We start from the raw sequence: 13330 nt of genomic DNA, 5'->3' as shown, positions 1-13330 counted from the left end.
ACTTGGAATCCCTATCCGAGACAATGGACTTAGGAATACCATGTAGCTTGACCACTTCTTTGAAATAGAGCTCGGCCACACTAGTTGCATCTTCGGTTTTCTTGCAAGCAATGAAATGAGCCATTTTGCTAAATCTATCCACAACCACCATGATTGAATCCTTCCCTCTTTGAGTTCTTGGTAAAGCAACAATGAAATCCATGCTTATGTCTTCCCATGGCTGATTTGGAACCGGCAAAGGAGTGTAGGGGCCTGTTTGGAAATAGGATTTTGATTGTTGACAAGGAGCACACCTCTTGATCACATCTTGGACATCCTCAAGCATCTTAGGCCAATAGAATTGCTCTTGGAGTATGTCATAGGTCTTTTGAATGCCAAAGTGTCCTAAAAGACCATTGGAGTGAACTTCCCTTATCAATAAGTTTCTATAAGGTCCCCTAGGCACACACAACTTGTTTCCAAAGAATAAGAACCCATTTTGAACCAAGTATTTGCTCTTGAGCTTGATTTGGCCAGATTGAAGGAGCTCCCATTCTCCTTTAAAATCCGGATCTTCCACATATAATTCTTTCATGTACTCAAACCCAAGGACCCTTTGCTCCATGAAACTCAACATAATGAACCTCCTTGACAATGCATCAGCCACTATGTTATCTTTCCCCTCTATGTACTTGCTTGAGAAGTTGAAGGATTGTAAGAACTCCACCCATTTAGCATGCCTATGATTGAGCTTGTGTTGACCATTAATGTATTTGAGAGCCTCATGATCAGAATGTAGGACGAATGGTCGTGGTTTCAAGTAGTGACTCCAATGGGTTAAGGCTCGAACAATAGCATAGAACTCCTTATCATAAGTTGAGTAATTGAGTTTGGCACCACTCAATTTCTCACTAAAGTAAGCAATTGGCTTGTGCTCTTGAACAAGGACAGCTCCAATGCCAATGCCACTAGCATCACACTCAACTTCAAACAACTTATTGAAATTTGGCAAAGTAAGAATATGAGACTCACAAAGCTTCTCTTTGATGATATTGAAGGATGATTCAGCCTTGTCTCCCCATTTGAACTCCCCTTTCTTCATACATTCGGTTATAGGAGCCATAAGTGTGCTAAAATCTTTGATGAACCTCCTATAGAATGATGCCAACCCATGGAAACTCCTTACATCCGTGATATTCTTAGGTATAGGCCATGATTTGATTGCCTTAACCTTCTCTTGATCAACCAATATGCCACGGTCAGAAATGATAAAGCCCAAGAATTGGACTTCATTTTGCATAAAATAACACTTCTCTAGCTTGCCATACAACTTGTGTTCCCTAAGAGTTTCAAACAATACTTGCAAATGCTTGAGGTGCTCTTCCTTGGAAGGACTATAAACCAAGATATCATCAAAGTAAACAACCACAAATCTGCCCAAATAAGGTTTAAGTACCTCGGTCATGATCCTCATGAAGGTACTTGGTGCATTAGAAAGACCAAATGGCATGACAAGCCATTCATACAACCCATGCTTTGTTTTGAATGCGGTTTTCCACTCATCTCCTTCTTTGATTCTTACTTGGTGATAGCCTTGCCTTAAATCAATCTTTGAAAACAATTGAGCTCCACTAAGCTCATCCAAGATGTCATCAAGCCTAGGTATGGGAAACCTATACTTGATGGTAATGTTGTTGATAGCTCGACTATCCGTACACATCCTCCAAGACCCATCTTTCTTTGGCACTAAGAGGGCCGGACAAAGACACAGACTAAGGGACTCTCTCACAAAGCCTTTGCTCACAAGTTCTCCAATTTGTTGTTGTAATTCTTGAGTAGCTTTAGGATCACTTCTATAGGCAGCCTTGTTTGGTAATGTAGCTCCCGGAATGAAATCAATTTGATGTTCAATGCCCCTAAGAGGAGGCAAGCCACTTGGGAGCTCATTTGGGAACACATCTTCATAGGATTGGAGGAGCTCTTGGACCTCCTTAGGAAGTGAAACATTCTGCCCAAAAACCACATCTTTTGCAATAAGAGCATAGACATCTTCATCACCCTTTAACTCTTGGAGCATCTCGGCCTCATTGATCAATAATACCTCTTTTGAAGGCTCAAGCATGGATGGTGGTGTAGTATGCTTAAGGACGGGTGGAAGTGGTGTTAGAATGACCTTTCTTGAGCCAAACTTGAAGGTGTAAGTGTTGTCTCTCCCATGGTGTACCGAATCCCTATCAAACTCCCAAGGTCTCCCAAGAAGAAGATGACAAGCATCCATAGGTAGAACATCACAAAGGGCCTCATCCGAATAGTTCTTGCCAATGGAGAAGGTTACAAGGCATTGCTTATCCACTCTAACTTCTGCCCCCTTGTTAAGCCACCTTAATTTATAAGGACTAGGATGGTCTTGTGTGGGTAAAGATAGCTTTTCAATGAGAGTACTAGAGGCTACATTGGTACAACTCCCTCCATCAATGATAAGATTGCAAACTCTTCCCTTAATGGTGCACCTAGACCTAAAGATTTGTTGTCTTTGGTCCATTTCCAAGGGTTGGGGTTGGGTATGCATCACTCTCCAAGTAACCAAGCTAAGACCCGCATCCGGCATAACCACATCATCCTCTTCATGGTCCGTTCCCTCCATTTCCTCATCACACACAAGAATCTCATCATCTCCCCAATGAACCACTTCAAAGCTACTAAGGGCTCTCTTGGTTGGGCATTCTTTGGCAAAGTGACCATAACCTTGGCATTGGTAACATTTTTTGAGAGGCATGGTCTTTTTTTGTGAGGTTTCGGCTGCTTTTCCCTTGTCAAGTATGGTGGTTTTGTTTTGAGAGGGTGGTTCATTAATTTTGAAACTGGTTGGGGGTCTAAAGGTGGCTGTTTTGGTGGTTGGTTTGGTGGTTTTAGCCTTCCCTTTACCCATTTTCTCAACCCTTAAAGCCAAATTAACGGCTTCATCAAAGGACCATACTTGTTGCATTCTAACCCTATGAGCAATCTTAGTATCTAACCCTTCAACAAATCTAGCAATTTTACTTCGGGCTTCTCATTGAGTTCACATTGCAAAGTAAGTTGTTCAAAGTCTCTAAGATATGACTCAAGTGGTTGTTGGTCTTGTTTAAGTTGTGTGAGCTTAATGAAAATGTCTTGAGTGTACTCTTTAGGTATAAACTTCTCATTAAGCTTCTTTTTCAGTTTTAACCAAGACTTAATAGGTTCCTTACCATCCCTTCTTCTCTGATTTTTTAAGTTCTCATACCAAAGGGAGGCATAGCCTTTGAGTTTCAAGATTGCAACTTTAAAAGCTTTGCCATCAGAATAACCTTTAAACTCAAAGACTCTTTCAATGGTCCTAAACCAATCTAACAAATCCTCGGGGTTTAAACTACCATGAAAATCAGGAATTTCTACCTTTAAGTCTTTGTTGGGCTCTCCATGAAAGGCCTCGGCCATGGACTCCTCCGAATCAGAAAGCTCTTCTTCCTCATGGCCACCATGAGCTCGTCCTCTCCCCATGAGGCCACGACCTCTACCCCTGCCTCTAGGTGGTCGTCCTCCTCTTGGTGGTGGTGTTGGAATATTAGCCATGATAACATTGAGAGATTCTAGCAACAAATCACATTTTTCGAAAGTTGAGTAACTTGTGTTTCAATTCCAAAGAATCCTTTCTTCACTCATGGTTGTTTTTTGTGTTTTTAATGTGGTTAGGGTATAATGAACTCACAAAGAAAGGATTTTTGTTGTTAACCAAAGCTCTGATAACCAATTTGGAATAAAACTCTAAGGACACGAAAATGGACAGAAAAACAAGCTTAAAACCGTGACTCAAATGCTAAGGATCGAGTGAATTGGATATGAAATAAACCAAGCACAAAGCCAAGGTTTAAGACTAAGAGCTTGTTCAAGCACCTAGCAAAGAACTCACTCAACCCCTAGCACTAAGCATAGGAGGATCTTCTAGCACAAAGCAAAGAATTTAAGAGGAAAAACTAGGTTTTCACTTGTATTAATGTTCATTTCAAATCTGAAGTTCTCAAGTGCTTAGCTTGGTTTATATAGACCAAGGCTTACAATCTTGACCCTTGATTACTAAGTACATCTAAAGGTCACAAAAATAGCAGCTAACAACCAAGAAAAACGGCAGCCAAGGCTATGACAAAGCTGAAATGAAAAGGACATAAAGCAAAGAAAGTAAACTAATAGTCCAATCTTCCTTGTTTGTAGCTCAACTTCTTATTATGATTATATGGACTGAAATGGGGCTTGAGGAAACCGTGTAAGAGTCCTTGCTGCAGCCATAAAGTCCCTTGAGCTTTGTTGGAACAAAAGAGGAAGGTTGATAGCGACATAATGCACAAAAAACTAAGCATGCTCCAGCCATGGTCCTGATTGCGCACGGTTTTTAAAGTTTGGCAAACTCTATGATAGGAACGGCTTTGGGATATAAGTTCCTACACAAAAACGTCCCAAACTCACCAAAGATTAATCCCATGCAGAAAAAGGCACGACTTCTTAGACGGAATTCATGTTAGACCTCAATCTTGTGCAAGGTCCAAAACCGGGTGAAATGTGGCCTTTCTCGGTTTGATTTGTTTCAGATAGTAATCACTCATTTGGATAGTAAAAGTAACAATATTATCAGCGAGATTGGTGAAAGTGGTGGAAACAACAACGAGAGTTGTGAAATAATCAATATTAATGCGGCAATAGTGAAAGTAACAATAATTACGGCGGGAGTAGTGAAATTATCAATATTAATGCGACAGTAGTGACAGTAACAATAATTACGGCGGAAGTAGTAAAAGTAACAATGATTACCCCTTTGCACTCCTCCAGGCTCACTAAAGATCTGTTCCAACCTTTGATGGCTAAAATCAGGAGCAAGCTTGGGTATTGGGCTAGTCTTCATCTTACTTATGCTGGCAAGGTGCATCTGATAAATTCTGCTATTTTTGGTCTTGAGTCTTTCTGGTGTGCGTGCTTACTTCTTCCAAAGGGAGTTATTTCTGAAATTGAAAAAGTTTGTAGACAATTCTTATGGGGGTCTGATGGTAAACGCAGGCTTGTGTTTTTTAGCTGGTCTAAGGTTTGTAGGAGTAGGACTCAAGGAGGGTTTGATATCAGAGAAGTGCTTGGATGGAACAAAACGCTTTTGCTGAAAATGTTTTGGTCTTATAATCACTCTTGTACTTCCATCTGGCTTCAATGGTCCAGGGAGTACATCTTCAAGCAGTCCTCTGGTTGGGATCTTGTTGCCACTACATGCTCCTCTCCTATTTGGCGGCAGGTCCTGTCCATCAGAGACGAGTTTGTTTCTAAGGTAGGCTCTGAAGCTGAGGCTAAATGCCTATTTCGGGTTTGGGCTGCAAAGGACAGGCTGCCATTGCAGGAAGTGTACTCTATTTTCCATGGGACTCACCATGATCTTAGATGGATGGCCCCCATCCTGGATGGCATTGTTCTCCCCAAACATGCTTTTGTTGCGACTCTAGCTGCCCATAATGCCCTTGCTACTGTCGACAATGTCTGTAAGAGAGGGGTCCTCATTGTTAACAGGTGTGTGCTTTGTCTTCAGGCTGCTGAAACCTGTGCTCATCTGTTCTTTGGTTGTCCCTATTCCAAAGCTTTGATGCAGCAGGTTTTGATTTGGCAAGGGATAACTAGACAAGTTTTGAGCTTAAAGCACGAGCTTTATAAACTTGCACTTAGTAGGAATAGATCCTGGAGATCCAAGCTTGCTCGGTGTTCTTTTTCTGCTGTCATCTACTTTTTGTGGCAAGAGCGTAATTTAAGAGTATTTGATGGGGTGAGTAGAGATGTAAGTGTGTTGTTAAAACAGATTAAATACGTTGTTTGTGTCCGTATGTATGCTTGGAGTAATGGGATATATAATTCCCAAATGCTCCAACTGCTTCTAGGATGATTAGCTTGTGGTCCGTTGGGTGTTAGTCTTTTAGTTGGTTCTGCTTTGTAAGAAACTTTATTCCCATTTTTTAATGAGAATTCTGACTTTCTTCAAAAAAAAAGTAGTGAAATGTTATTACTATTGTTTCATTAATAAGAGAAATATTAATAGCGGGAGTACTGAATTTAACTCAAAATTTATTTCATCGTAATTTTACGATATGTCATAGAAAAATATATTAATGATAAATTTAGGGGTTATGCAACTTTAAGTAATTTTATTTAATGAAAAAAAATTAATGGTAAGTAAAGGTAGCTCGGGCGAAGCCGGGCACCAATACTAGTGTTTGTTTAATTAACGACTACTTCCTCCGACTTAATATTGCGATATTAGATATTTTCGAGATATTTTGTTCTCTTGTGGTACAAGTTGTGTATATTTAGGAGATTTGGTTTTGTATATACTTTCCTTATTCTGGTTAACTTTTTGGTCAATATAGTTAGCTATATATATACTTGTACGTTTGACGTTGTAACACACAATTTGATATATCAAAAATCTCCTCTCTTTAATTTTATCACTTAATATGATATTTATATTTGCTTTTTATACGGATTTTTAAGAAGCTAATTATAAGATAAGCCTTAACCAGGGGCGTCTAAGGCCACCGGCAACTACGGGCGACGGAACCAGGCCTCCGGTTATGACCACCGAATTTAAAAATTTTATTGATGGAATTAAATAGAAACCTCAATGTATAATTCACTTATACATTTATATATGAGGCCTCATTATTTTTAGGATTTTTTGTCAAACACAACCTTTAAAAAACTTTTTTTTTTCAAACACCACCTTTAAAAAAAAGTTTGTCAAACACAACCTTTAATAATTTATTTTTTGTCAAACACGACTTTTTGGCCGCTTGCAATGGGACGACTTACAGTCTATATTTGAGATAGCAAACGAGGTCGGTTTGAGATGTTCTTGGACTCGTTAGAAAGGTGGGAGTATAGGCTTTCTAGGAGTTGTCAACACGGTGGCCAAAGATGGCCTTATGTAGGGTCGATTGGTGCATAAAGTAAGGCTGGTCAAAGAAAGGGTTAGAAGTTTGAGTTTATAGCGGGTTGTTAGAGGGGTTTTCGAGGGTCTTTTAATAGGGCTCTAATATTTTGTTTGGTCTGAAATTTGGTATGTAGGTTAAAGGGAGTATAGGGTATATCGTAGTTGTGTTGTTTGTGGTGGTCGTTGGTTGCAAGTGGTGGTTCAAGGGGAGTGAATTGACCCACGAAAAAATCCTACTTTGACTTACATCAACCCCATGTGACCAGCCTTATTTTATACACCAATCTACCCCACATAAGGCCACCTTTGACCACCGTGTTGATAACCGCTGGAAAGCCTGTATTCCACCTTTCCAACGAGTTCAAAAACACTTCAAATCGACGTCGTTTGCTATCTCAAACATCAACTGAAAGTCACCCCATTACAAGTGCTCAAACATTGGCCAAAATGTCGTGTTTGACAAAAAAATTTTATTAAAGGTTGTGTTTGACAAACTTTTTTTTTAAAGGTGGTGTTTGGAATAAAAAGTTTTTTAAAGGTTGTGTTTGACAAAAAAACCTTATTTTTATGGTACACCGGGCCTCATTTACTTTAAAACGTCCCATGGCCTTAACCCGCCGAAAAACACCGTAAACAACCTCAGGATGTTGGAAAATGCCACTCATCTGTCGTAGAACACCCCCAACTTCCGACAAGTCCATTTGTCCCTATGTGAACACCACCCTAAAAAATATCACCCACCATAAAATATTATAGATCTTTCGTGAGTCAGAGGGAGTAATAAAATTGTCGAGTCACAATAAAGTTATGTACCAGGGGTGTAACCTAACGGAACTTGGTAAGCTCGTGATCGGCTTTTATATCAATGTCGAACTCGGGCACGAGCTCAATCTCGAATCGTATAATTTTTCCCGAGCACATACTCGGGCTCGGCTCTTAGGCTCGAGTTCACTTTGTAATCATATTCTTTAACTCAAAATATATAGTTTTAAAATGCAAGCATAATAATTTACTAAAAAAACAAAAATTATACTCCCTCCAATTCGCTATAATGTTCCCTCTTTCCCGAAACGGATTATTCAAGTAATGTTCCCCTTTCCTTTTTTGGTAATTTTTTCACCTACACAATTACCATTCTATCCTTACTTCTTTTTTGTTTTTTACAATTAATACCCCTACTTTATTTCCTAACCCAAATACTAACCCACCTAATTAACCCAACCCATTAACACTAATTATAACCCAAATATTAACCCAGCCAATGAGCTTTCTATCTACACAAATTCTTAATAGAGACGGTCTCTCATTAATATTAGTGAGAGACCTCATAGTTAGTTTTTTATGTATTTATTAATTCTCTCATTAATGTAGTGAGAAACGGTGTGACTGAGCCACTTTGGTTCGACATATATTTGGTAAAGCTTGGCTCGTGCGGTCAAATTGATCTTGAGCCTCACTTTGACCAAACCGAATAAATTCAGCCTCTTAAGTTTAGTTCAGTTTAAGTCCATTCAGTTGAGATCAGTCTAGTCCAATTCAGTCCATCCAGTTTCAGTCCAAAAAAAAAGGCATTAGGCTCTATTTGAAAAGAGATTTCAGATAGCATATTTGATCGACCAAAGTTTGAGCTTACCTTTTTTTTTTTTTTTTTTTTTGCAAGTAGTAACCTAAAATGAAATGCTAATTAAGTTAGCATTTAAAAATTAAGGTATCTAATCCTATTTTCCTCTTTTTTATTTAGTTCTTCAATCTATAATATTATCTAATTGTTATATTGTTTTACGTCATAACCCAAAAATAGCCACTTTTTCAACTAGTTTGTCAAACATTTTTTACATAATCAGTTATCTTATCTTATTTTTCTGCTACCTAACTTTTCAAGTTTCAATTATCTTTTTTCGTTTTCAGCAACATTTTTTTTAATTTCAGCTATCTTTTTAGCTAGTTTTACCAAACGAAACCCTAAGCCTTAGTCCATATCATGTCACTTACTTCTTCTTCCCTACTCCTTTCGTCCTGGTTAATTGTTGTCCATTGGTTGTGGTACAAAGATCGAGGAAAGAGGAGACAATTACTAAATGAAAAGTGGACCAATTTAAGTGTGAATAATCAAATTGTTCATCAAATTCATTCTTAAAATAGAAAGGACAACAATTGACTGATACACTCTAAAATAATATAGGACAACAAATAACGGGACGGAGAGAGTAATCTACAATCAATATTGATTTAAACATGATTGGAGGGACTAATCTACAGTCAATATTGATTTAAACATGAATTGATTCCTTAACCTCAAGGCTAATATACTAGTTTCTCAAGTAATCTATAGTCAATATTGATTTAAACATGATTTGCTTCCTTAACCTCAAGGCTAATATACTGGTTTCTCAACCATTGAATCACTTGTATTTATTGTTCACATATATATGTTTTCGAATGTATTATGTCTTATAAATTATAATAGGATATTTATGAATAATATTAAAATAAAATATACTTTTTAAAGAAAAAATTAGACAACCCCGTTATTTTTCCATTTTTTTACTTAAAATGCTTTTTAAGCACAAATTCTCATTTGTGACGGCACATATCCGTCACTCTTGAGTGACGGATACCATTTTACCTCACAAAGTACCCACTTTTTCTCTCTCTGCAACAATATTCATGTAGTTTCATTTCTCCACTAACCCATTTTGTTACCATTTTAACTCACAAAATATCTGCCACAAATGGTGACCCGTCACAAGGGAGACCAATTGCTTTTTAAGATGCCAAAAAAATGTATCGAATTTTTTGTAGGTGCCCATATTATATCAGAATTCGGTGTCTACCACTGCAATCTGCACATGAGGACCCCTCACTGATAAATTAGAGATGATCTAATTTAAAGGTCTCATATGATATTTGGTGGTTAATTAAACCCAAATTTTTAAGAGAGACGGTCTTTTATTAATGTTACCGAGATACCTCTTTCATAAGAAGTGGTTTAACAGTTATATGAGACAAATATATCATCCCTACTAAACTAAAAGAATAGGAGTTGCTCACCATTTTCCCACTTAATTGATTGACAAATATGGTGGGCTCACATTAAAATTATGACTTTTAATTTATTGACTAAAGATTGCATCCACCGAATAAAATATTACAATCAAATCAAATGTCAACTAAAAATAGGCTTAACACTGCTATTACTCACGCTTAATATACCTGTAGTTTACTAATTTGTTCTTTTTTAAGTTGGTGGTTGGAGTTGATAAGGTTTCAATTTTATTTGCTTTTTTTTTCTAGAATAAATTGTCCTCTTTTTTTTTTCTTTTTTTCTTTTTAAATTAACTAATCCTTATTAATATGGGTTGTTTTTAATAAAGGATAATGAGTAAGAATCAATAATTTTAATTTTTACTATTAAAAATAAAAGAAAAAAGAATATAGCTAGGAGTAAATAGTATTTTTAATTGTTTGTAAATCGTCCTTCTAGATGCGTCGTATAGTAAAAGAATACTAACCCTATATTATATTATGTTATTCCATAATAGTCAGTTATCATTATTTTTAATAATAAAAATAGGTTCACACAAAAATAACTTAATCTAAAAGTACTTTGAATAGTAGATCTTTATTTTATAATTTTATTTAACATTATACTCAATACATTACAACATACTATTATAACTACAACTCATTTATGTAAATTTTTTAATTTTTACAAGCTCAATTAATTTAACTCTCACAAATGTCGTGCTTTAGCACGAGATCTCAACTAGTATACTTATATGCATATGCACACAGGTCACCTATAGATTGATTATATCCCTTCTTGGCTTATTCGATGAAATATTCGATACAGATTAATTAATTTATTTATTTTTGTGTCAAGGAAATTGCAAAGCCCAAGGACGATACGATGTCAATGGAGTTTGAATTCAGGTCATTACGGATTGATTATTATGCATACAATATACAACCATCCCACACAAAAGCAAAAACCATGAATACAATTGAAAGTTTGAAACGATACCCGGTTTGGAGTCTGGGGAGTCACGGAGGCGGGGGCATCCCAAGCTAGCAGCCATGCACAAGCCTTTCCTGTGGCAGTAAGCCCAGCATAAATCACGGCTCCCCTGGAACCGAAATTGCCCTCGCTCATATGGGTGAATTTTGCACAACCATTGCGTGCAATTTCCACAGGAAAGCTTGTTTCGGGTTCCCCAGACCAACTTATGTTTCTGAGCAACGTCATCTTGTATGGAGTTTGGTTCTTCATGGTCGCATTCACACGGTCTCGAATCTGAGTAACACACTTCTTATTTGCAGGGAATTGTTGTGCTGAAGACATGACTAGCTCGCTACCTTAGTCCTTACTGTAATCTCTCTATGATTTTAGTTTCGGAAAAAAAAAAGAGCGTGTATATAGTGAGTAAAATGTATGGGGCCCACCTAAACCTAGCAAAATTGACGCGGCCCCGAATAACCCGACTCGAATAACCTGACCAATACCCAACTCGACACCAGAACTGAAGACCCAAGCATAATCCATAACCCGAATTGACCCAAAGCAATATCCCTAAAGAACTTGATAACAATAGAACCAAAAACGACCCGAACATGAAATTACACACACCCAATCCAATCTGACCTGAATTCTTGTAAACCCAAAAATAATCCAGTAATGATTTGACCCCACTCGAACCCGGCCCATTGATCTGTTTGCAATGTCTAGATTAGACCGCCACCATACTTGAGTAATTGAGTTAATTTAATTCGCTGTATTAGACAAATCGTTCGCATATGATTATTTGTTTATCTTTTTATTTTGCAATAGATCTCGCTTTAATAAAACCAGTGATATACATATATACCTATTTCAATATTTGTGCGGTTACCTTAAAATGATTATACAATCGCTTGTATATGTATCCCATCTAATTTTTAAACATAAATTTTGTGCTCTTTTATAATGAAAAAATCGACCTCATTTTATGGAAAATTGATGTTTTTGCTAGAGTTCTTGAATTGAATAAAAATAATCCTTAAACATTCGGAAATTTTCCATATAATTGTGAATTTGTAATTAGATTAGTAACATAATGTATCTACTCATCCACAATGGAGGCAAACAAAAAAGCACAGGCAGGGATTTCTTACAATAAATTGTTTCAGAAACCAAAGCTATTTCTGCCTTCATTTTTGTAATCATCTTTTCTCATTTGTGAAAAAATTAATATAGAGAGAGAGAAATAACAATTTTTTTTGTTAATTTAGCTATAGCTTTAAAAACTATAATTAATTATAAAAATTTTACTTAAATTTTTTTGTAAAGTTACTGAGATTTCAGTCTAAGGCATTATTAATTTAGGCCGAAAAAATTGGACTAAAAAAAGTTGAGCAGACTTAAAAGAAATTGAATTAAATTTAGTTTGAGTAGAACTAAACAACATTGTACTGAAATGAACTGAATAAAGCTAAATTGAACGGAGCGGATCAAAATTAGGCTCAATTGAAAAGAGAAATTTAGTCGAAGGTGTTGGGGTTTTACAGAAGGGACTTGCTAAATCCAACACGACAAATTACTAAGGGGGCGTTTGGTTCGGGGGCTTTAAGAAAGGGAAAGAGAATCAAATGGGACGATTCCATTTGTTGTTGTTTGTTTGACACAATCAAAGGGTAACCCATACCCTCCCTTACCCCCAAAACCATACTCACCCATACCCATCTCCCCCCCGGGTAACCCCATAACCCCCTTTCCCTTCTACTCCCTTCCACCATTGCCACTAACACCAATCGTCAACCACTTCCACCATCAACCACTTCCACCAATACAACCACCATCAGCGACGCCGGCGGTCTCTCATTCCGGCCCACTCACCGGCGCTCCACGCCACCCTTGCTCTCCATTCGGACCCATATCCCCAACCAGTAAACACAACATCAACACCTTCAATAACTTTCCCACCCCACCGAAACTCCCTCCCTCGTCGGTAACCTCTCTTCCCCAACACCAGATCTTGTGTTTATTAGGGTGAGGGAGGAGTTTCGTGGGTGGTGGCTTATTTTTAATTGTTTGTGAGGCTTTGGGTTTTGGTGTCCGACAAGGGATAGGGGAACAGCGAGGTGGTTGTCGGTGAGAAAACGACGGTGGGCCGTCGGCGACGCTACTGTTGGTGGTCTCGGTGTGGGTAGTGGTGACAGGTGGTGCGTGATGGCGGTGGCAGGTTGTGGAGTTAGTTTTAAGGGTGACGATTCCCTTTCTCTTTAATATCTAACCAAACAATAAAGGATATTAGGGGTGATCCCATACCTTTCCCCTTCTTACCCTTTCTTGATTTCATTCTCCTACCCTTTTCCGTACCAAACGCCCCCTAAATCCTACAC

The 13330-nt window shown here is 37.7% G+C and overlaps 1 long non-coding RNA gene across 1 annotated transcript in view; it reads right to left on the bottom strand.

Moving 5' to 3' along the window:
* LOC141656787 (uncharacterized) overlaps positions 1–11340 on the bottom strand; it is a 31518-nt gene extending 20178 nt beyond the window's left edge. The window contains exon 1 of the long non-coding RNA XR_012548565.1: positions 10977–11340. This is a non-coding gene — a long non-coding RNA (uncharacterized LOC141656787). The remainder of the gene's footprint in view (positions 1–10976) is intronic.
* Between the last annotated feature and the right edge of the window lie 1990 nt (positions 11341–13330).

The sequence above is a fragment of the Silene latifolia genome, chromosome 5, assembly GCF_048544455.1.
Source record: "Silene latifolia isolate original U9 population chromosome 5, ASM4854445v1, whole genome shotgun sequence".
NCBI classification, from domain to species: domain Eukaryota; kingdom Viridiplantae; phylum Streptophyta; class Magnoliopsida; order Caryophyllales; family Caryophyllaceae; genus Silene; species Silene latifolia.
This window is presented reverse-complemented; position numbering and strand designations above follow the sequence as displayed.